This window comes from Puma concolor, chromosome D2, assembly GCF_028749965.1.
Source record: "Puma concolor isolate L17-30 chromosome D2, mPumCon1.1.hap2, whole genome shotgun sequence".
Lineage (NCBI taxonomy): Eukaryota > Metazoa > Chordata > Mammalia > Carnivora > Felidae > Puma > Puma concolor.
Genome location: NC_141677.1, coordinates 26,005,000 through 26,026,109, shown reverse-complemented (window position 1 = coordinate 26,026,109; position 21,110 = coordinate 26,005,000). Strand labels below are relative to the sequence as shown.

The 21,110-nt window shown below is 40.1% G+C and overlaps 1 protein-coding gene across 2 annotated transcripts in view; it reads right to left on the bottom strand.

The window, feature by feature from the left end:
- Positions 1–21,110, bottom strand: part of REEP3 (receptor accessory protein 3) — a 102,383-nt gene that overhangs the window by 30,315 nt on the left and 50,958 nt on the right. The window lies entirely within an intron of this gene.

Sequence of the window (21,110 nt, the reverse complement as noted above, 5' to 3'; positions counted from 1 at the left end):
AGATCTCTCATGCCTTCCACCATGTGGGAACACAGTGAGAAAATGGCCACCTATGAACCAAGAAGTGGGTTTCACCAGAAATCAGACCTGCCTTGATCGTGGACTTCCTAACCTCCAGAACAGTGAGAAATATATTTCTGTTGTTTATAAACCACCTAGTCTATGGTGTTTTTGTTCCAGAAATCTGGATGGACTGAGATAGTAGTTCAAGACGTTTTTACCTCTTTCCTGGAATAGAGCATCCTAACTGGTCCCTGAGACTCCAGTGTCTCTTTATACCAATCCTTTTCATTGAATGCTACCAGATTAATTTTCTTGAATTCATTTCCCCGACTATACTTTTCCACCTACTTGAGTACACAAACTCTCTTATCGCTCAAGTAGGTTGGATTTTCATTAAGGATTAAAATCTCTGCTCTCCTGCTCAATATTATAATAATAGCTAATATGTAAAACCATGCCAACTATGGCCTTGGGACTACACTAACTATATCACATATATTAAGTAATTTACTCTCCACAGCAATATTACAAGGTAGGAAACATAATTATTTCCACTATAGATAAGGAAACAGTGACAGAGAGAGGTGAAATGACTTGCTCAAGGTCATTTAGCCGGAATATGAATCCAGGCTCTCTGACCCTGGATTTGGTGCTATTAATCAATTATACTATGTAGAGAAAGAATTTGTGAGGATTGGCTAAATGTGAAATCCAAGAATAACCACTGCTTCCCTTGTTCTCTTCTAAATGAGAGGACAAAAAAATTTAGGTCTCTATAAATAGCTAGAAAATTGACCTACTATTTAGTTTTAATATAGAAGCTTGTTTGGGTATTCCATAGACAATAGAAATGAATTACAATTCAAGTGGCTTTTATGGTTTTCTATTTACATGGACAAATCAATTAAAAATAGCCACGAATAACTTTTGAAGCAATGTATTATGAAATAGAAATCATACCAATTTACTCTAATGTATAGACTCCTGAAAGCTTAAAAAAATTGCCCAAAGCAAATAGGGCATCTTATCTATATCTGAAAAACAAAGCAATGGATTTACAATTATCATCTCAAATTAAAAAACAAAACAAAACAGCCCAAATGTACTCTTTAGTTGTTCACTTTTCATGGGTTCTCTAAAATCTCTCACTGCCACCAATTCCAAGCTTTTGTCCAAATATGGGGATTTTCATCTTATGTATACTTTCTCCTGCCCCTCCTTTTTTTAAGTTAAGTGATGCTCTGACAAGCTCTGATTCACCTGCCCCTCCAGAGCCAAACACTAACTCAGCACTTTGACCTCTCAACTGTATTCAGAGGGTTAGCTTGTACCCTGATTGACTATATGCCTCTCCCCAAAAAGAAAAGAAAGAAAAGGCTGCAAACAGAAGAATGAGGTTTTATACAGCTAGAAAGAATCTAAGGAGTTTTAATTTTTTAAAACTATACAACTCTTTACTGAAAAAAACCGAGCCAATTACAAAAGAAATGGCTCCCGAGGGGCCCCACCGGTCCACCCACGGTGCGACTCTGGAGGAGACCCGAGCGCTGCATGGGCCAGAGTTTGAGACAAGACGGTAAACTCCTCTTACTTTCCTGAGGGGCCTAAATAATCAAGCCGCATCTGGCCGGTGAGCTAAGAAATGGCAGGAGTAGGAACAAGTCTATCAAGGGGGCGGCTTCTCAGTGCGCAGCGGCCTTCGGACCAGATCTTTTCGGTCCCCCGCCCCCCTCCTTGTACTCAACACGGGGATTTCAGGGTAAACTGTTCCCTTCTTGCCCAGGAAAGAGGAGGCTTAAATTGACTCTCTTCTAGAAAGCTTAGGAAACTTTCAGCAAGGTAAAATTATTTAAGTCGGTGCTTGTTACTTTTCGTTATTTCACTATTTCCCGCCGCTGTTACCGTTGTGAGTTTCCAAATGGATAACAACTCCCCAAGTAGTCATAATTTACTGGTTAATAGAGGAGAAGAGAGAGGAAAAGGGGACTGCACGGAGAGTGACTGGTGATACCTCAAAATGACTAGTTCTCTAATGAATGAGAACCGCTAAACGTCCCAGATTTCAAGCGCACACTCGCTTCAATCAAGTGCTTACTCAGTTTCCAAATGAAGTTATTAATTTTAAATCCACAAAATAAAAGTGCTTTAAAGAATGTAATGTTTATCTCTTTAAAAACCCCACTTTATATTTAGTAATGTCAAAAATAAAAAAAGGAGAAAAAGAAGGTCATGCCTTTTAAAAATAGATTTTTTTTTTCTTTTAGAGAGAGTGTGAGCAGGGGAAAGGGGCAGAGGGAGAGAGAGAGAATCTTAAACAGGCTTCATGCTCAGCACAGAGCCTGATAGGGGGCTTGATTTCACGACTCTGGAATCATGACCTGAGCTGAATCAGGAGTTGGAGGCTCAACTGACTGAGCCACCCAGGAGTCCCTAGCCATGTCTTTTTAGTTAAAACACAACAAAGTATCCAGTCAAGAGGGTATTCCTGGACATTTTCCTGGATTAACAACAATTTTATATAAGCAAAACCCCATGGTATATAAATTTGTCCTTAATGAACAAATTCTTTGATAATTTGCTCTTAAACTTAAGGTTATTTTTTGGTTGTCCTTACCAGAAATATGGATCTTAAATTATAATAGCAGGCAATAATTAAATGAATGTAATAAGTGTGTATTATTCGTGTGAGCAACCAGAAAGAAAGTTAACCTTGAAAAGACATTGCTTATTTTTCTATTAATGGATTTGGTTGGGACTTTATACCAAATGATTACTCAGCACAGCTTTTATTAAAATTACACCTCAAGGCCATGAAGCTTACTGTTTAAGGTTTTGCTCCAAGGAAATAGCAAGGAAGAAGTCAAGGTCAAAAAAAAAAAAAAAAAAAAACAAGTCACAAAACTATAAAAGTATAATTAAGCATGTGAAGAATAAAGATAAAATATTCTTTTTTTTTTTTAATTTTTTTTTTTCAACGTTTATCTACCTTTGGGACAGAGAGAGACAGAGCATGAACGGGGGAGGGGCAGAGAGAGAGGGAGACACAGAATCGGAAACAGGCTCCAGGCTCCGAGCCATCAGCCCAGAGCCTGACGCGGGGCTCGAACTCCCGGACCGCGAGATCGTGACCTGGCTGAAGTCGGACGCTTAACCGACTGCGCCACCCAGGCGCCCCAGGATAAAATATTCTTTAGATCAACAGAAAACATCAATAACAAAATGCAAAACTAAAACCAAAAATTGGCAGGAAAACGATCACACTGATAATCTTTTTTTTTTTTTAAGTTTATTTATTTTGTGTGTGTGTGAGAGAGAGAGAGATAGAGAGAACACAGGGGTGGGGCAGGAAGAGAAGGCGAGAGAGAGAATGCCAAGCAGGCTCCGCACTGCCAGCGCAGAGCCTGACACGGGGCTCGAACGCATGAACCATGAGATCATGACCTGAGCCAAAATCAAGAGTCAGATGTTTAACTGACTGAGCCCCTGAGAAGCCCCTCACACTGGTAATCTTATGAATGTATATAACCAAATATAGTCACTATTAAAATGTTATGCAAATGTAAGTTAGTAACTTAACTGTTAAGTTAATAAGTCACACACCTTTTAAGTTCCTGGGGAAAAAAAGTTATTGGCATCATCTTTATTTGGTAAAAATTTATGTTCTTGGGAAAAGTGGGAACAAATAGTACAGTATCTTTCTAGTTCAGAAACAATTGGTAAAACCAGCACACCATTGTCTAAATATCTCCATGAGGATGAGTAATAAGAAAGCTGTATACCCAACTTTTTCTTAAAAGTCTCTTTGGTCCCAGAGAACTGAATTATCCAACAAGGTGAAGATTATACCTATAAGCACTGAGATGGATATACACACACCATACTTTTGATAAATCTTTCATATCAAACATAGTTTAGACAATTCTTAAGGACTCAGGTGGCATCATTACCTATAACACTGATACAACTGTAGTAAACCCTACTTTATGTTATGAGAATAGAAACATGAGTATGATAGTTCCTGTCCTCACGGATTTAGCATTTTACTAGGGAAAAGAAAAACAAACAAGTAAAAAACTGTGATTAAAAACAATGTTCTGGGGTGCCTGGGTGGCTCAGTTGGTTAAGTCAGTTAAGCTCTGCCTCGCTTTGGCTCAGGTCATGATGTCACAGGTCGTGAGATTGAGCCCTGAGTTGGTCTCTGTGCTGATGGCTTGGAGCCTGCTTGGGATTTGCTCTCTCCCTCTCTCTCTGCCCCTCCCCCAATCATTCCCTCTCCCTCTCTCCCTCTCTCTCTCTGTCTCTCACTCAAAATGGACAAATAAACTTAAAAAAAAAAAAAAAGTTCTGCTGTTTTTACTACATTAGATGCCCTAGCTTCCAGTATGAGTCAAGAGTGTAAGAATCTGAGGAAATCTTACTAAAGGGACTATTTATAAAGTTGTGGGCAAGGTTCAGGAAACCCAATGAAAGGATACTGAAGCACCCTGGAGTTAGCAACAGTAGGAACTGGAATCACCCCTGGATGTGAAGGAGGGAGGACAGGGGAAAGCTTCCTGGAATCCAGAGAGGGCAACTGTAGGGGAGAGTGGTCGCCTCAGGTGGACAGTCACAGCCAACCCCTGGTGGCAGGGAGGAAGGGAGGATACTGGGAGAACAGTACTCTGACCTCATGCTCATCCTGCCTTCTGATCTTCTGCACAAGCCTTTCAGGGGCCAAACTAAACGGAAGCCAGATATGATGCAGTCTGTATGGATCAGCCTCCTGGGCCATAAGCAAGGTGTAGAAACGTGGACTGTGGAGAGGAAAGTCCACTGGCGGGGCGAATGGAAGGTGCCAGCACTGCTTAGCCTGTCATCTCTTTGATCTACCCAGAATGGATTTCTCTCCGCTTCCACAGATACCTCCCCTGCCCAGATGACCATCATCTCCTGTCTGCATTATTCTGATAGCAACCTAACTGATCACTCTGCCTTTTTGGGGTCTATTCTGCATACAGCAGTCAGAGTCTCTCCTTAAAACAGAAACAAGGGGCTCCTGGGTGGCTCAGTTGGTTAAGCATCTGGCTCTTGATTTCAGCTCAGGTCATGATCTCGTGGTTCATGAGTTCCAGCCCTGGGTCAGGCTCTGTGCTGACAGTGCAGAACCTACTTGGGCTTCTCTTTCTCTCTCTCTCTCTCCACCCCTCCCCGTGTTCTCTCTCTCAAAATAAATAAGTCAACTAAAAAAAAACAAAAGCAAAACCAAAATCATGTCATTCCTTTGCTCAAGCCCCTCTTACAGCTCCCATCAGAATTCTCACCCTAGTCTAGAAAACCCTGTGGATCTGGCACCAGCTACATCTCCGGCCTCATCTGCTATTCCTTCCTGCCCTGTTCTGCTCCAGTCATATTGGCCCTTTTACTGTCCCTTGTATGTGCAGATATGCTCAGGGCCTTATTACAGGTTTTGCTGTTTTTTTGTTTTGTTTTGTTTGGCCTGAAATGCTCTCCTTCCAGTTATCCACGTGGATTGCTTTCTCACTTGCTTCAGATCTCTGCTCAAATATTTACCTATGAGGTCTTTTAAAATATCCATGTCCTCTTTAGCCCCCTTATATCCTGACTCCGTTTTGTCTTTAGAACATTCCACAGATCACTGACACACCTAACAGATAGATGTTTACTTTTTGCCTTTCCCTACTAGAATATAAACTCCAGGAGGACAAAGACCTTTATTTTGTTCACTGCTGAATTCCCTGTGCTTGGCACAGATCGAGCTCAGGAGTACATGTTGACGAGTTGTTGAATGAACGTGGGCTGCACACAGCTCAGTGTGCTCCTTTTCTGTAAGGATTGCAAAAGGCTGGACACTAGACAGGAGATGCAGACAGGGCAGGTAACATACACTAGTCTTTTAAGAGATCTGGTTTAAAAAGGAAAAAGAGGGGCAATAAAAAAAAAAAAAACCAACACACACACACAGCATGAAGCAAAAGAAAGCATGTTTACACTCTCAACGATTGAAAACTTTACCAGCAAGATAAGAAGATTCTCTTCAGAGAAAGCAGGAATATTTAGTGGAACAAGATCCCACAGGAGATAGAAAAGAATTACACTGGGAAGGAGAGTGAGCTTGAGACAGAGGTAGAGATGTGTCCTCCACTGGGATGGAAGGAAAGAGTGGCTTGTCGGGGAGAGGACCACAGCTAGGGCCCCGTATCTAGGGGGCAGGTCACCAACCTTTCAGGCTGGTGTGAGTGGCAAGGAGGGTGGATCTGGGGACAATGGTAAAGGTTTAGACAAGCTGTTGATCTGGATGGGAAAGAGGGCAGACTAGGGTAGAGATGCTGCAGATCACGTGATGGAGGATGCCCTCAGCTGCTCTGGAGGTTAGATCTAGGAGGCCGCCAGCGGTCTAGGTCTAGGACAGTGCAACAAGAGGGAGACGAAGGTGACAGCTTGCTGTCATAGCAGAAATGTGACTGGGAAGCGGCCCTTTGCAGAGAGGTGGGGCCAATTCTCTCCAACCGAATGTGAGCCGAGGCTTTTGAGAAGTGGGGGTATCTCCCCCCTAGGCTCTTCCCCTTTCCTGTGGGCTGGAAGGGCAGAGAGCAGGGCAACCTTGGAGGCTGTGTGTTGAAGACAGGCAGAGCCCCCCTCCCCCCAGTTCTTGAACGACAGCACAAGATTTGTTGCCAAAATGAACACCTAAGGTGGACTGTTATGGTAGAGAGAAATAAACTTCTATATTCCTTCAGCTGTTGAATTTTTGTTACACATTACAATTATAGCAGCTGAGCCTACCCTAACATGAAAGGCTGAACTCTAATCTCTGTGGAGACTGAGAAAGCAGGGCCAGAGTAGCATGAGGTTCGCATCGGTCACAGCGCCGTCGGCTGCCATGCGCAGCACGGTTAATGCCCTGTGGTGGTGATGGGTGATACCTCCACAGTGCCCTGAAAACAGAGAAGAGGACTGCCATGCTAAGAAATTCTGGTTGGGACACCTTCAGGGGACTCTCAGAAGGATCTGGAGGATAGGAAGGTTTGATGTTCTCATGCAGCAGATTGGAGCAGGGCCAGAGAAATACTACTTGAAATTATTTTTGTGATCCCTTGCCAAATGTGGCTCTGTCTGTGTGAATTTGGTCATTATCACCTGCACTGTCAGTACGTATGGCTTCAGCGGCAATCCCTTTCTACTTCCAGTAGACCAGTAAGTCAGACACAGAAGCTTGTTAGAGATCTGCGCAAAGATTGAAGTGGATATATTCTGAGTGGGAGGCCAAGATATCCAAAGAATTAAGCACATAAACGTCAGTGGGAATACTACATGAGAAAGGTTGTTCGATGGTCTGTTTTGCAAACTTTGTTTTGTTTCTTAAGAATATACCTGATGCCTACTATGGTACCTGGAACAAAAAAGATGCTCAAAAACATTTAGTATAAGAATTAGTAAACTGGGCTAACTATACGCAAGACTGTAACTTCCATTTTTCCTAACTATTTGGTAATCAACTTCTTTTGAAAGCGGTCACAATGAAATGGCAGTCATATTTAAATCTTGGAACCCTTTATGCACTATATTTTTCACAACTAGAGAAATGTGAATATTTTAATTGAAAATACAATATTTGTAAGTAAAAGATTCCTCAAATGGAATCTTAAAATCATTTAAGTATCAAAATGAATTTATATTCCAAGAAAATATACTCTTATAATTGGGCAAGTTCTTTTGGAGATTATGGAATCATCTGTGATGTAAAACCATAGTATCTAAAATTACATTCTGGTTTATATAGTGGATGGATCAGATTATCTTTTTTAACAAGCCAGCACTTGCTTTATTATTACTCAAAATCCATAAGGCTTATACAAAGCTTTAGCATTTCAGAAACCCAGACAGTCACGTGATGGCGTTCTTCACTTTACTCTCTCAAAGGCATTAGAGGATATTTTAAGCCTGAGTGAACACTGTAAAATGAATATACCCATAGGCTAAATTTACTATCAAAAGACCATGCTCCATTTAATAGGTATGCATTTATCTACCCTTGATGCCAAAAGAAAAGTAGGTCTCATTTCATAATCTTTTAACATTTTTAAAGGAAACCAGTTTTTATGATTTACATTCTTAGACAATGAAATTGATTTAAATGCCCAAATAAAGCAAACAAAAAGTCAACAGCAACTGTAAAACAATCCTCATCATTTCCATCACAGAAACTGAGAGTGATGGACAGGCTCCAAATATATAGTGAGACATAATGTTCTGGGGGAAGGGATCTTGCTGTAGATTTATGAGTCAAGGCAATAGCAGTAAATGGCATATTAATTAAAAAATATTTTTTCTTAAAAAAATTTTTTTAATGTTTATTTTTGAGAGAGAGAGGGCACAAATGGGGGAGAGGCAAAGAGAGAGAGGGAGACACAGAATTCAGAAGCAGACTCCAGGCTCTAAACTGTCAACACAGAGCCTGAGCTGGGGCCTGAACTCACAAACCATGAGATCATGACCTGAGCCAAAGCTGGACACCCGACCGACTGAGCCACCTAGGTGGCCCCAAAATATTTTTCTTAAATTGTATCTTTGTATAAATTATTCTTTCTATGCTAGGACCCATGTGATATTATAACAACAATGATGTTAACAGTAATGTATGTTAAATGATACAACTACTAAATTACACTAGCATGATAGAAAAATTATGTGCTATATTAATGAGAAATATTACTCGGGGCCTTTTATAAACAAAGCCCTCTGACATGAAATAGGCATAAACTCTGATGTCAAGGTGTTCCTGCTGCCAAGAAGCTTTCATGGGAGGGATTAGTAAAAGATAAGAAATAGTTGATTACCAGCATAATGTTTGATTTACCATGTAACTACTACTATTTCATGTTATATTATATACTATATATTGGCTTTGTGTGAATGAAATTTCTTCAGTTCTAAAGGAAAGCCTTCCCTAACTCTGCCGCCTCTAAAGGTCATATACAATCTTTGTGCACCATACTTTTTCTTTGTAGCATATCTGAGCAACGGTTTCTATAACATCTGCCCCTGTCTTCTGACTGTAACAACTAACAGGGACAGAAAGCATCCTGTTCCTCATCATGTTCCCAGTACCCATGGTGAAGCAAGTACGGAGGAAGACTTTTACTTAAAAGTTTCTTAATTCTAAGGTCTGAATTGATGCAAGACTCAAACAAGTAACTCTGGACTGCAAACAACAGTTTCTAACATCTAAAATAGTCTATTTTGTCAAATTGTTCTCAAAGTTATCAGAGATTAAACAATTTTCCAACATTTCTTAACTTCAGATTCTTTGAGTAATAAAGCAATTAATGCTGGTCTTTATGAAAAAATGAAAAATTATATATGCCTAATGATTTCAATTATAACCACACTAAGTAAATCCAGATCATTAAATGCTAAAATATGCTTCCCTGGGGCGGGGGGAGGAATCTTTGCTGAGTCTGAAAAGAAATAAACACTGCTGAATTTCAGACCACCCAAAGAGAACTTTATTTTCTGACCATTATTATTCACTCAAGTCAATTCACCCAAAACATTCATTCTATACCACATTTCAGAGACAACAGAGAGAACTTCCAATATAGAATTCTTTAGAAACAGTGTAGAGTTGAAAAGATTTCTCCCCTTTCATTAACATTATGCAATAATTTGGTTATTTCATAATGATTTTCCCCCATTAAAAACAAAAAAGGAACAAAATGTGAGAAATCAATAGAAAAACTCCCTCTTTTATCCAACCCAGATGGCTCAGTTATGGGATTTTTCCCACAGCTGTGCCAAGTTAGAAGCATGCTTGAAAATAAACTAGTTGAAGTTCAATCCCAAGTGCATAGAGACCATGGCTGAAAAGAGTTCTTTTTAAAAAGATGGGGCATGTGCTCGGGGTGAATACATTAGGCTAGAATTGATTTGAGCTTCCTCAACTCTGAGGTACTTCTCCCTCCCTGCCGCATTTAAGACTATCTTAACTTTGTACAGCTTGTCCAAACTCAGATGTTTGGGGGTTATACTTTCAGATGCTGAGGTTGCTGCAACATAGTTTACCTGCAGATTCCAGGCATCACTGCCAAAGAGCTCACAGATTATTCTTCAAGTATGAAGGACTGTAACTAGAAAGGGAAAGCTCTGTCAACGACACTGCTTTGGTCCTCCCCAGTGAGTTTTAAAAAAATTTAATATTTATTTATTTTTGAGACAGAGAGGGGGAGAGAGAGACAGACAGAGACAGACAGACAGACAGACAATGAGCGGGACAGGGGCAGAGAGAGAGGGAGACACAGAATCCGAAGCAGGCTGTAGGCCCTGAGCTGACAGCACAGGGCCCAACACGGGGCTCAAACTCATGAACCATGAGATCATGACCTGAGCTGAAGTCGGACGCTTAATCGGCTGAGCCACCCAGGAGCCCCCTCCCCAGTGATTTTGAATCACAGAAGCCCAGTGTATCTCATCCCTGACCTCAGCAGTTTGAGGAACATGAAAGAAAGCAAAAGTGCAAAAATGTTTAAAAACTAATTGATAATTAATTTAAAAGGAGTGTTGGAAAGAAGACATAAAAAGCAGGATCTGCTTATGGGAACTGTTCCTGGGAGCAGACTTTAGGAAGAAATGACCTCTCGGTCCAAAATAACTCTCCACCCACACTGGCTGAGAATTCAGAATTTGCTTTGTTATGCTGTTTAAAGTATTATTGATTTATTTGGAATAATAAATATTTTTGAGAAAGACAGTTCCCTTCTACCAGAACCACACAGAATTTCTCAGGATTTTAGCATGGGAAAGAGCATATCCAGATAGGAGTGACATGTGCTCATTTTAACACTAAATTGTCACTCTACCTTCTTCTTTCCCTTAGTGTTCCCAAAGTCTTGGCCTATCATGTTTCCTACTTGAGGTATTCCCAAGGTATTCCATTTCTTAGGCACCTCGGTACCCCCATTCCATCTACCTTCACATAGACAATTCCATCATACTATTTCTATGAGTGAACAAACCGAGCTACTAAATGGTATGCTCCTTTGTCCAGGTGACAGACAGGTTGATGACTGAGCTAGAAAATGAAGATTTTCATTCTTTAGGTAAGATATGCTCTTTTATATACAACTTGTAGCTTTATAGTCTAGGCTCAACAGCATATTTTATTTATTTTTAAAGTTTATTTATTTTTTGAGAGAGAGAGAGCGTGAGCAGGGGAGGGTCAGACAGAGAGGGAGAGAGAGGGTCCCAAGCAGACTCCACGCTGTCAGCACAGAGCTGGATGTGGGGCCTGAACTCACAAACTGTGAGATCATGCCCTGAGCCGAAATCAAGAGTCAGACACTCAACCAACTGAACCACTCAGGTGCCCCACTGACAGTATACTTTAAATGTACAATAATCATTCAAAGAGTGAGAACCAGCCTTTATACCACATGGGATAACAAAGTGTTCTTGAGAAACAAAGACTGGTAGGAAAAAAAAACCAGGAAGAATAAATCTGTCATGACTGAAAATGAACCTACGATATCAAATTACTTTCCTTCAAAAACATGTGCAATCAACCTTACCTAGAGAACCAAAGTTCACATTTGGATGAATGTAGAGAGACAAGTGACAGGTCACAGGATACTTGGGGTAAGAAAGGGTTGGCTCAGTGCCAGAATGCAAGACAGCATGAAGGACCTAGGTAAACACAGTGGGAGGAATGAAGAGGCTGGAGTAAGGTACAGAAATTTCACTGATGTAGAAAATTTTGTTTATGGCCAGCCCTACAACACGGAAACGAGGAGAAAGTCTAATTCAATATCCTTACCCCGATAATTGTATTGTATGGTTAATTTTGTTAAAATATTATTTTTCTATAGTATGTTCCAAGTTGTTAATGAATCCATGTACATACAGATGTTTCTAAAACAAACTATTTGCTATTTAGTGTCCATATGCATACATAAACTTATAGTAAAAAGGTACAACGTGGTAACTATTCACTTTTCACAATAAGATACCTCTTAGTTATTTTCACCTTGGTTGTAGATAAAAATTCCTTGGGAATTAAAAAAAAAATCATTTAGATTCTAGGCCTCATCATTACCATGCCCAGAGAGAGGGCAGACAGTAATTTAAAAGACAAGAGGGTTTTGGGGTGCCTGGATGGTTCAGTTGGTTGAGCGGCCGACTCTTGATTTCGGCTCGGGTCAAGATCCCAGGGTTGTGGGACTGACCCCTGCATCAGGCTCCATGCTGAGTGTAGAGCCTGCTTCAGATTCTCTCTCTCTGCCTGCTTAAGATTCTGTCTCTCTTTCTCTCTCTCTCTCTCAGTCTCTCTCTCTCTCTCCCTGCTCCCCCACCCCCTGACAGCCCCTCTCTCCTGCTTGTACTCTCTAAAAAAAAAAACACTTTAAATTAAAAAAAATAAAATAAAAGACAAAAGTGTTTTTGATATGTAATCAGAGATGAGAATGTGCCCAAAGTCTTGCTATTTGAACTGTGGTATATACACAAGTCGTATTGGCATCACCTGGAAGCCTGATAGAAATGCAGAATTTTAAGCCCAGGGCAGACCTATTAGATCAGAATCTGCGTTCCAACAAGATCCCAGGGGGATTCCTATGTGCCTTAAAGTTGGAGAAGAGCTGTAGCAGGAGAATTCTCTGACAATATCACCTAGGGGAAGGTGGGTGTCATTCATGAAGAGAATGTAAGAAGAGTCTTGGGTTTGGAGAAAAGACGATGAACTCAGTTTTGTGTGATAATTTATTCAATGTGGACAGTTAAAATGTACTCCTATTTTCATAACACTGTTTAGGTACACCATCATTTAAAGAGAAAGCTCAAAAAATGAAGAAGCTGAACCTTTAGCCCACCTCTCAGAGGCACTGTTTATAACTTAGAGTAAATTCTCCTGGCAGAGCAGCCTACAGGCTCTTCTACACTGAAGAGGTTCCGTGAGGAATGTCCCTGTTGTCTACCCATCACCAGAACCCAGAGTTATCTGGACACTGACCACTTGGTGCAGACTCCTCCCTCTCCCAAGAAGGAAGTGCCCTTAGATTCTCTTTCTTAGAGTAAATCTAAATCTGCCTCCTACAGGGAAAAGGTAAGAATGTTGAGTTAGTAGGCTGAAATTACATTCAAACATCATATCAATGGCAGAAACTTCTCTTGGTGGCTCCAATAATTGATTTTGACAATCATCGTAAGAAAAGATATACCATACTAAAACAGAAGTGTTAAAACTTCATTTAAAAGATGCCTTCTGACAACAACAGATGTTGGCAAGGATACGGAGACAGAGGATCTCTTTTGCATTGTTGGTGGGAATGCAAGCTGGTGCAGCCACTCTGGAAAACAGTATGGAGGTTCCTCAAAAAACCAAAAATAGAACTACCTACGACCCAGCAATTGCACTACTAGGCATTTATCCAAGGGATACAGGTGTGCTGTTTCGCAGGGACACATGCACCCCCATGTTTACAGCAGCACTATCAACAATAGCCAAAGTATGGAAAAAGCCCAAAGGTCTATCGATGGATGAATGGATAAAGAAGATGTGGTATATATATATAATGGAGTATTACTCAGCAATCAAAAAGAATGAAATCTTGCCATTTGCAACTACATGGATGGAACTGGAGGGGTATTATGCTAAGTGAAATTAGTCAGTCAGAGAAAGACAACTATCATATGACTTCACTCATATGAGGACTTTAAGAGGCAAAACAGATGAACATAAGTGAAGGGAAACAAAAATAATATAAAAACAGGGAGGGGGACAAAACAGAAGACACTCATAACTATGGAGAACAAACTGAGGGTTGCTGGAGGGGTTGTGGGAGGGGGTATGGGCTAAATGGGTAAAGGGCACTAAGGAATCTCCTCCTGAAATCATTGTTGCACTATATGCTAACTAATTTGGAGGTAAATTTTAAAAAATAAAAAATAAAGTTAAAAAAAAAAGATGCCTTTTGAGGGGTACTTGGGTGGCTCAGCTGGTTAAGTGTCTGACTCTTGGTTTTGGCTCAGGTCATGATCTCACATTTCATGATCTCGCGGTTCACGGGTTCGAGCACTGAGTAGGGCTCTGTGCTAATGGTGCAGAGCCTGCCTGGGATTCACTCTCTCTGCCCCTCCCCTGCTCTCTCTTTCCAGAAATAAATGAACTTAAAAAAAGCTAAAAGATAAATAAGAGATGACTCTTGGAGGGGCGCCTGGGTGGCTCAGTCGGTTAAGTGGCCGACTTCGGCTCAGGTCATGATCTCGCAATCTGAGTTCGAGCCCCGAGTCGGGCTCTGTGCTGCCCGCGCAGAGCCTGGAGCCTGTTTCAGATTCTGTGTCTCCCTCTCTCTGACCCTCCCCCATTCATGCTCTGTCTCTCTCTGTCTCAAAAATAAATAAACGTTAAAAAAAAAAAAAAAAAAAAGAGATGACTCTTGGAAACCTTTCAAAGTTAATGTAATATTTTAAAATAAGACTATTCAACTCCACCGATTTTTGTGACTTTTTCTGTCCGTCAGAAAAAGACAAATACCATAGAATTTCACACATATGTGGAATTTAAGAAACAAAACAAATGAGCATAGGGAAAAAAGGAGAGAGGCAAACCAAGAAACAGATTCTTAACTATAGAGAAGAAACTGATAGCTACCAGAGGGGAGGTGGGTGGGGGACGGGTGATTCAGGAGGGCACTTGTGATGAGCACTGGATGATGTATGGAAGTGGTAAATCACTGTATCATTTCCCTGCAGCTAATAGTACATTGTGTATTAACTGGAATTTTAATAAAAACATTAAAAAAAGATGTCTATTGGAAACCTTCGTAAGTTAATACAATATTTTAAAGTAAAATTACTCAAGTCAGTCTATTTTTGTGACTTTTCAAGACCTTTTGAAGTTTGCTTTCCCACGTTACCTACAGAGTTTGGATCTGTGGTTTAAAAAAAAGAAAAGGAATCAGTCTATATTCATTCCGATAGCCAAAAGATAGGCAAAATTTCATATATTTGAACTTTTAAAAATTTTTTTTATTTTTGAGAGAGGGAGAGAGAGAGGAGAGAGAGAGAGAGACAGAGCATTAGCAGGGGAGGGGTTAGAGAGAGAGGGAGACACAGAATCTGAAGCAGGCTCCAGGCTCTGGGCTGTCAGCACAGAGCCTGACACAGGGCTCGAACCCACAAACCATGAGATCATGACCTGGGCCAAAGTCAGATGCTTAACCAACTGAACCACTGAGGTGTCCCAAAATTTCATATATTTGTATAATTAGATATACTTTAAATTTTTTGTAGTCTTTTAAAAGAACTTCATGTTTTTACAATTCTATTATATTTCTGAAGTAACATTTCTCATGAGCTTTTAAAATTACATGAGGTTTGGGGAAAGATTTTATTTTTCTAACTTAGCTAAAATCTTAGGGAACAGTTCTAGCTTTTATATTTTTAGGAGGACCTTTCACAGTGTGGTGGTGATCTGGCTGACAATCTCATTATTACACCTGTGGTCGGGAAAGCACTGTATTTCTAAAATTACGTTATGGAAAGACGAAGTCCATATCTAAACATATCAAAGGTAGATCCTGGTGCTGTGTAAGAGGGAAAATTTCTCTGCAAAAATATTGTCAACTTTAGCTGAAAAGGCAAAAGCTTAGGTATATTTTATCAGAGAAGATTCTATTTTCTAAAAATAAAAAATTTTTAATAAAAATATAAAATTTAATAAAATTTTTAAACATTTTTTTGGTTTGTTTTAGAGACAGAGAGTGCACGTGCATACGTGAGCAGGGGAGGGGCAGAGAGAGAGGAAGAGAGAATCTCAAGCAGGTTCCACACCTAGCACAGAGCCCAACGTGGGGCTTGATCTCATGACCATGAGAAATCAAGAGTTGGATGCTTACCCAACTGAGCCACCCAGGTGCACCAATAAAAAATTTTAAATGAGAATTTTTAGGTAGTTTATTATTTTTAAATTTTAATTTAGCATTGCTTGCTTATATCTTTTCTGATTTCTCATTGTGTCAATCCCTCTACTATTCTTCTCCCTACTTTAACTATTTCAAGTGTTTACCTTATTAGACTTACTTAAGGGAACAACTCTTCCTTTAATTCCCTCAATTTTGTTTTTTATTTGTATTTCTGCTTTTTTATTGCTTTGTTTGTTCTACTTCCTTTACAGATTCTTTTATTTTGGTATTTTTTCTTGCTTTGCGAGTGTAGTGTTTCATTTTCTTCCTTTTTAAAATATAGGCTCCTTCCTTTTTTAAAAATGTTTATTTTTAAAAGAGAAAGAGTGTGGGCAGGGGAGGGGCAGAGAGAGTGCAGGGTTGGGGGGAACGGGGGGACAGAGGATCTGAAATGGGATGTGAGCCCCATGTGGGGCTTGAACTCATGAACCATGAGATCATGACCCGAGGCGAAGTTGGACGCTTAACTGACTGAGCCACCCAGGCGCCCCTAAAATACAGGCTTTCAAAGTGATTCAGAATATAAATTGTAATATGAATTACTGTCATTTTTATTTTTGAATTCATCTAGTACCGCACTTCTGATTTTCCCTTGTACTCAGTTGTTATTTCTTCTTTTTGTAACTTACTGGAGGTTTCTTCACAGCAGAGAGGTTATGGGGTGTGAGTAGATAAGGGGGGGGGGAAGCAGAACACTGGCAGTCTCTGAACATGTTCTCCCCACACTGAGGGTGGTGGCAGTCCTTTCTGGCTGCTGTAGCTTTTCGGATTTTAAGCTGTTCCATCACGGGATTAGGGTGGAGGTGGCTAGGCCTCCCTCCAATTTACTACTTAACAACATTTCCTTTAATGGAAACAACGGTTTCTGTCCCTGTTTTTAAAAAGTCTATTTCCATTGGCACTACAGTTGGTAAAATTCTTCCTAGACATTAGCAAAAGCCCGAGTTAGCCTCTTAGGTTTGAATGTTACTGTGTGGTTTTTTTTTTTTTCTTCCCTTTGTGCATGTTTTCCAAAGCATTTGCACGGGAAGTTAGTAAAGGATAAGACTGCTGCAGTCGGCCGGCTGCATCTTAGCATGAAAACTGTGGGGATGCTTCTGAATTACTTCATACAAGGTCAAGGGGTGCTCTAATTCACATTCTAAAATTTTATTTTATTTTAAAAGTTTATTTATTTATTTACTGAGAGAGAGAGATACAGAGACAGAGAGAGAGACTGAGAGAACAACAATTGGGGGAAGGGCAGAAAGAGCGGGAGACACAGAATCCGAAGCAGGCTCCAGGCTCTGAGCTGTCAGCATAGAGCCAGACATGGGGCTCACTCACTTACCATGAGATCATGACCTGAGCTGAAGTTGGAGCTTAACCAACTGAGCCACACAGGCGCCCCTCACATTCTAAAATTTCAGAAAAAAACCGTGCTAGGTGTTCATTAAACACCCTCCCCAAGTAAATAACCTTATTTAAATTTAACACTTGTTTCCTAAAGTGGATCCACTGTAATGGTCATGAGATGATCATGAAGAAATCATTTCTAGAAAACATAAGGAAGAGTATAAGTCACTTAATTATAACAGCATCAATTACTTCAGCAGTGAAGTTACATACTGATATGTATTATACATACAATATGTAAACTTGGCACATCAAGAATTAGGTTTATAAAACAATATTCGTCACCCGCTTTACTTTAAGTAAAAGTAAGTAGGTTTAGTTCATTAAAGGATAATAAATTGTCCCAAGTGACTTTATTCAACTGTCCTAAGTGAAAATTGTGATTTTTATGTATCAATACTTGATTTACAAACCATATAACTCAAGACATGATACACATGGATTCCCTGTATGTCAGTTAAAATTAAACTTCAAAATTGTTGTCAAAGATCTAAAACAAATGGTATCTATTACTACTTTCAATCTGTCTTCTATGTGAGCACATTTTAAAAACCAACAATAATGGTTTATTTCATGATAAGTTATATATGATATCACAGTATATTTCAACCAGAAGTGTTCTACTCACACAGTCAATTTGGGAATCTGGGTAAAGATTGATAAACCGCACATATACATTTAATTGCATCCTTACCACAAATCTCACTAAAACAACAGTAAACGTGATTTTTTAAAAAAGACAAGTCCAAAAGAATGAAGAAAAGAAGACAGCAATCCGAATTGTGGGGAGGTAGGAAGGAAGTGGAAGAGGAGCACCTGAGTTAGGAGGCCTGAGAAAATTGGATATTAAGCTGACAGTGGGAAAGTGGAGAAGCAATCCAACTTTACACCGCAGAGCTCCCCAAAGGCTCAAGAACTGGTGACACAATCCTTGGTCACGAGGGCAAAAGCCAGGAAGTATGGCTGTTAAGTCTGCCTGAGGAGCAGGTAGGCTTCCAGATGCCCTCCCCTTTTCACGGTCAGGCGATGCCCCTCCTTCCTCCCACAGGAACCTTGCGGCTGATTCTCTGGGAAGAGTCAAAGCGCCTCTGGATTTGCAAATCTCTGGCACAGTTGAGAGTAGGCATTAAGTTCTAGCTTATAAATTAAATATTGAGAGCCCCCAACCCTTAGTCTCTCACCGGAACGCTAGCAACCAAGTACCTTTCAGAATGGAAGAATCTTGTCTGAAGACTCTGACATGAGAGAAAATATCTAAACATACAGACACTGATCATTTTCCCAGGAAACAGTTGTAATGGTTTGAACTGTGTCTCCCTCAGAAACATATGTTGAAGTCTCTTACGGACTGACCCGTGATTCCCCCAAATTGATATGTTGAAGCCATAACCCCCAAGGTGACTGTATTTGGAAACAGGGCCTTTATGGAGGTAACTAAGATTAAATGAGGTAATAAGGGGGCCCTAATTTGACAGAACTGGTGTCCTTATAAGAAAGAACTCACCAGGGCTTTCTTAACACAGGCATCCAGAAAAGGCCACGTGAGGACACAGAGAGAAGATGGCTGTCTACAAGCCAGGAAGAGCCTGTACCCAAAATCAACCCTGATGGCCCCCTAATCTTGGATGTTCAGCCTCCACAACTGTGAGAAAATAAATTTGTGCTGTTTAAGCTACTCACTGTGTGGTATTTTGTTATGGCAGCCTGAGCTCACTAATACAAAGTTCTTACCCCCAGTACCTCAAAATGTGACATCATTTGGATTTGGATATAGGGCCACTGCAGATGTAATTGGTTAAGATGAAGTCATGCTGGGGTATAGTGGGCCCTGAATCTAATATGCTTGGCTCCTTGTAAGAAGGAGAGAAGAGACTGATACACAGACACAAGAGGAAAACGCCATGTGACAACAGAGACAGAGACCAAAGTGCTGCACCTGGAAGGTGAGGAATGCCAAGGACTTCTGGCAACCACCAGAAGCTGCAAACAGGCAAAAAAGGATTCTCTTCAGGGTGCCTGGGGGGCTCAGTCAGTTAAACATCCAACTCTTGGTTTTGGCCCAGGTCATGATCTCGCAGTTTGTGAGTTCAAGACCTGTGTTGGGCTCTGTGCTGACAGAGAGCCTGCATGGGATTCTCTCTCTGCCTCTCTCTCTATCCCTTCCCCCTCCCAAAATAAATTATTTAAATAAACTTAAAAGAAAAGAAAGGAAAAGAAAAGAAAGAAGAAAAGGATTTTCCTCAACAGGTTTCAGAAGGAATTGGCCCTGTCCACATCTTGATTATGCACTTCTAACCTCTAGAACTGTGAGACAATATATTTCTGTTTTTTTAAGCCATTTGGTTTGTGGTACAACCGGGAACACTGGGAACAAATACAGCTGCCTTGTCAGATCACCCTACAGTAAAGATGACATTCAGCAAGCCTCTTCATGGGCGCAGGCCTTGTAACCAGCTTTTGATTATCATACTCAAATGTGAGTGGAGGACCAAATATTATCCAACATTTGAGAAAATCATGCATGAGAGACAGAGGCTCAAACAAACAAAAACCAGAAGTCAAAGGAGAGACTATGCAGAAAGAACGTATCTAAAAAAAACCCCATTTTTCATATACATAGACAAAAAGGAAGCTATTTTAAACAACATAAGGATAGAACACTATAGGAAAAGGAACATTCAGAAAATAAAAAGAGCTCTTAGAAGTTAAACACACAGAGACAGAAATTAAAGATTAACTAAAGGGTTAGAAGATGACATTGAGAAACTCATCATAAAATAGAACAAAAAGAAAAAGTGACAGGAAAAAGAAGAAAAAAGATCAGATAATTAGATAATCGGTCCAAGTAGCTTTACAACTGAATAAATGGAATCCCAGACAGAACAAACAGTGAAAACAAAGCAGAGAAAATCGATAAAGAAATAAATTTTAACCAAATTTCCCAGAGCTGAAGGACAAAGGATTTCCCAAGTTAAAAGGGGAGGATTTAGCAAAATCTACCACAATCGATTCACACCAAGGCACATAATCATGAAATTTTAAACCTAAATTTTCCACACATGGAAAAGATCCCACAAGCCGGTGAGAATCAGAATGGCTTCAGACTCTCCACAGCAACACTACAGGCTAAAAGGCAATGGAGAAATGTCTTCAAAATTCTGAAGGAAAATTATTTCCAATCTGGCATCTCAAAAAATTTGTCTTTCACACAGTCTTCTCCAGAAGGATGTACTTCATTAAAATGAGGAAGTAAACTTAAAAAGGAGGAAAACAGGAGATTAAGAAATCTGAGGATCTAAAACAAGAGCTAGTCTGGAATATCCATTGGATGATAACACACTGAGAAGAAATCCACACAACTGCGGCAGAGTTCAGGTGTAAATGTGCAATAATAGAGAATCCCACATAAGTGAAAAACCAACCAACCAAACAACAAACCAGAAAACAAGACAATGAATAACAAGCAGGGAAAACAAACCACTGTGCAGGAAAAAAAATGGTAATGATAGGATACCACAGAGACCAAATGCAAATAGTGTTTCTATCATGAAAAATCCTATACAACAGGTACTATTCTATGTCAGGTACTGATTTAAATGCTTTATGTTCATTAACTCATGTAATTCTCACCACCACCTGAGGAGGTAAGTACTATAACAGTTCTCATGTTACAGATGAGGAAACTGAGGCACAGAAAAGTCAGATAACTTGTACAATGACATAGCTAGTAACAGATAGGACTGGGATGTTAACCCTGGC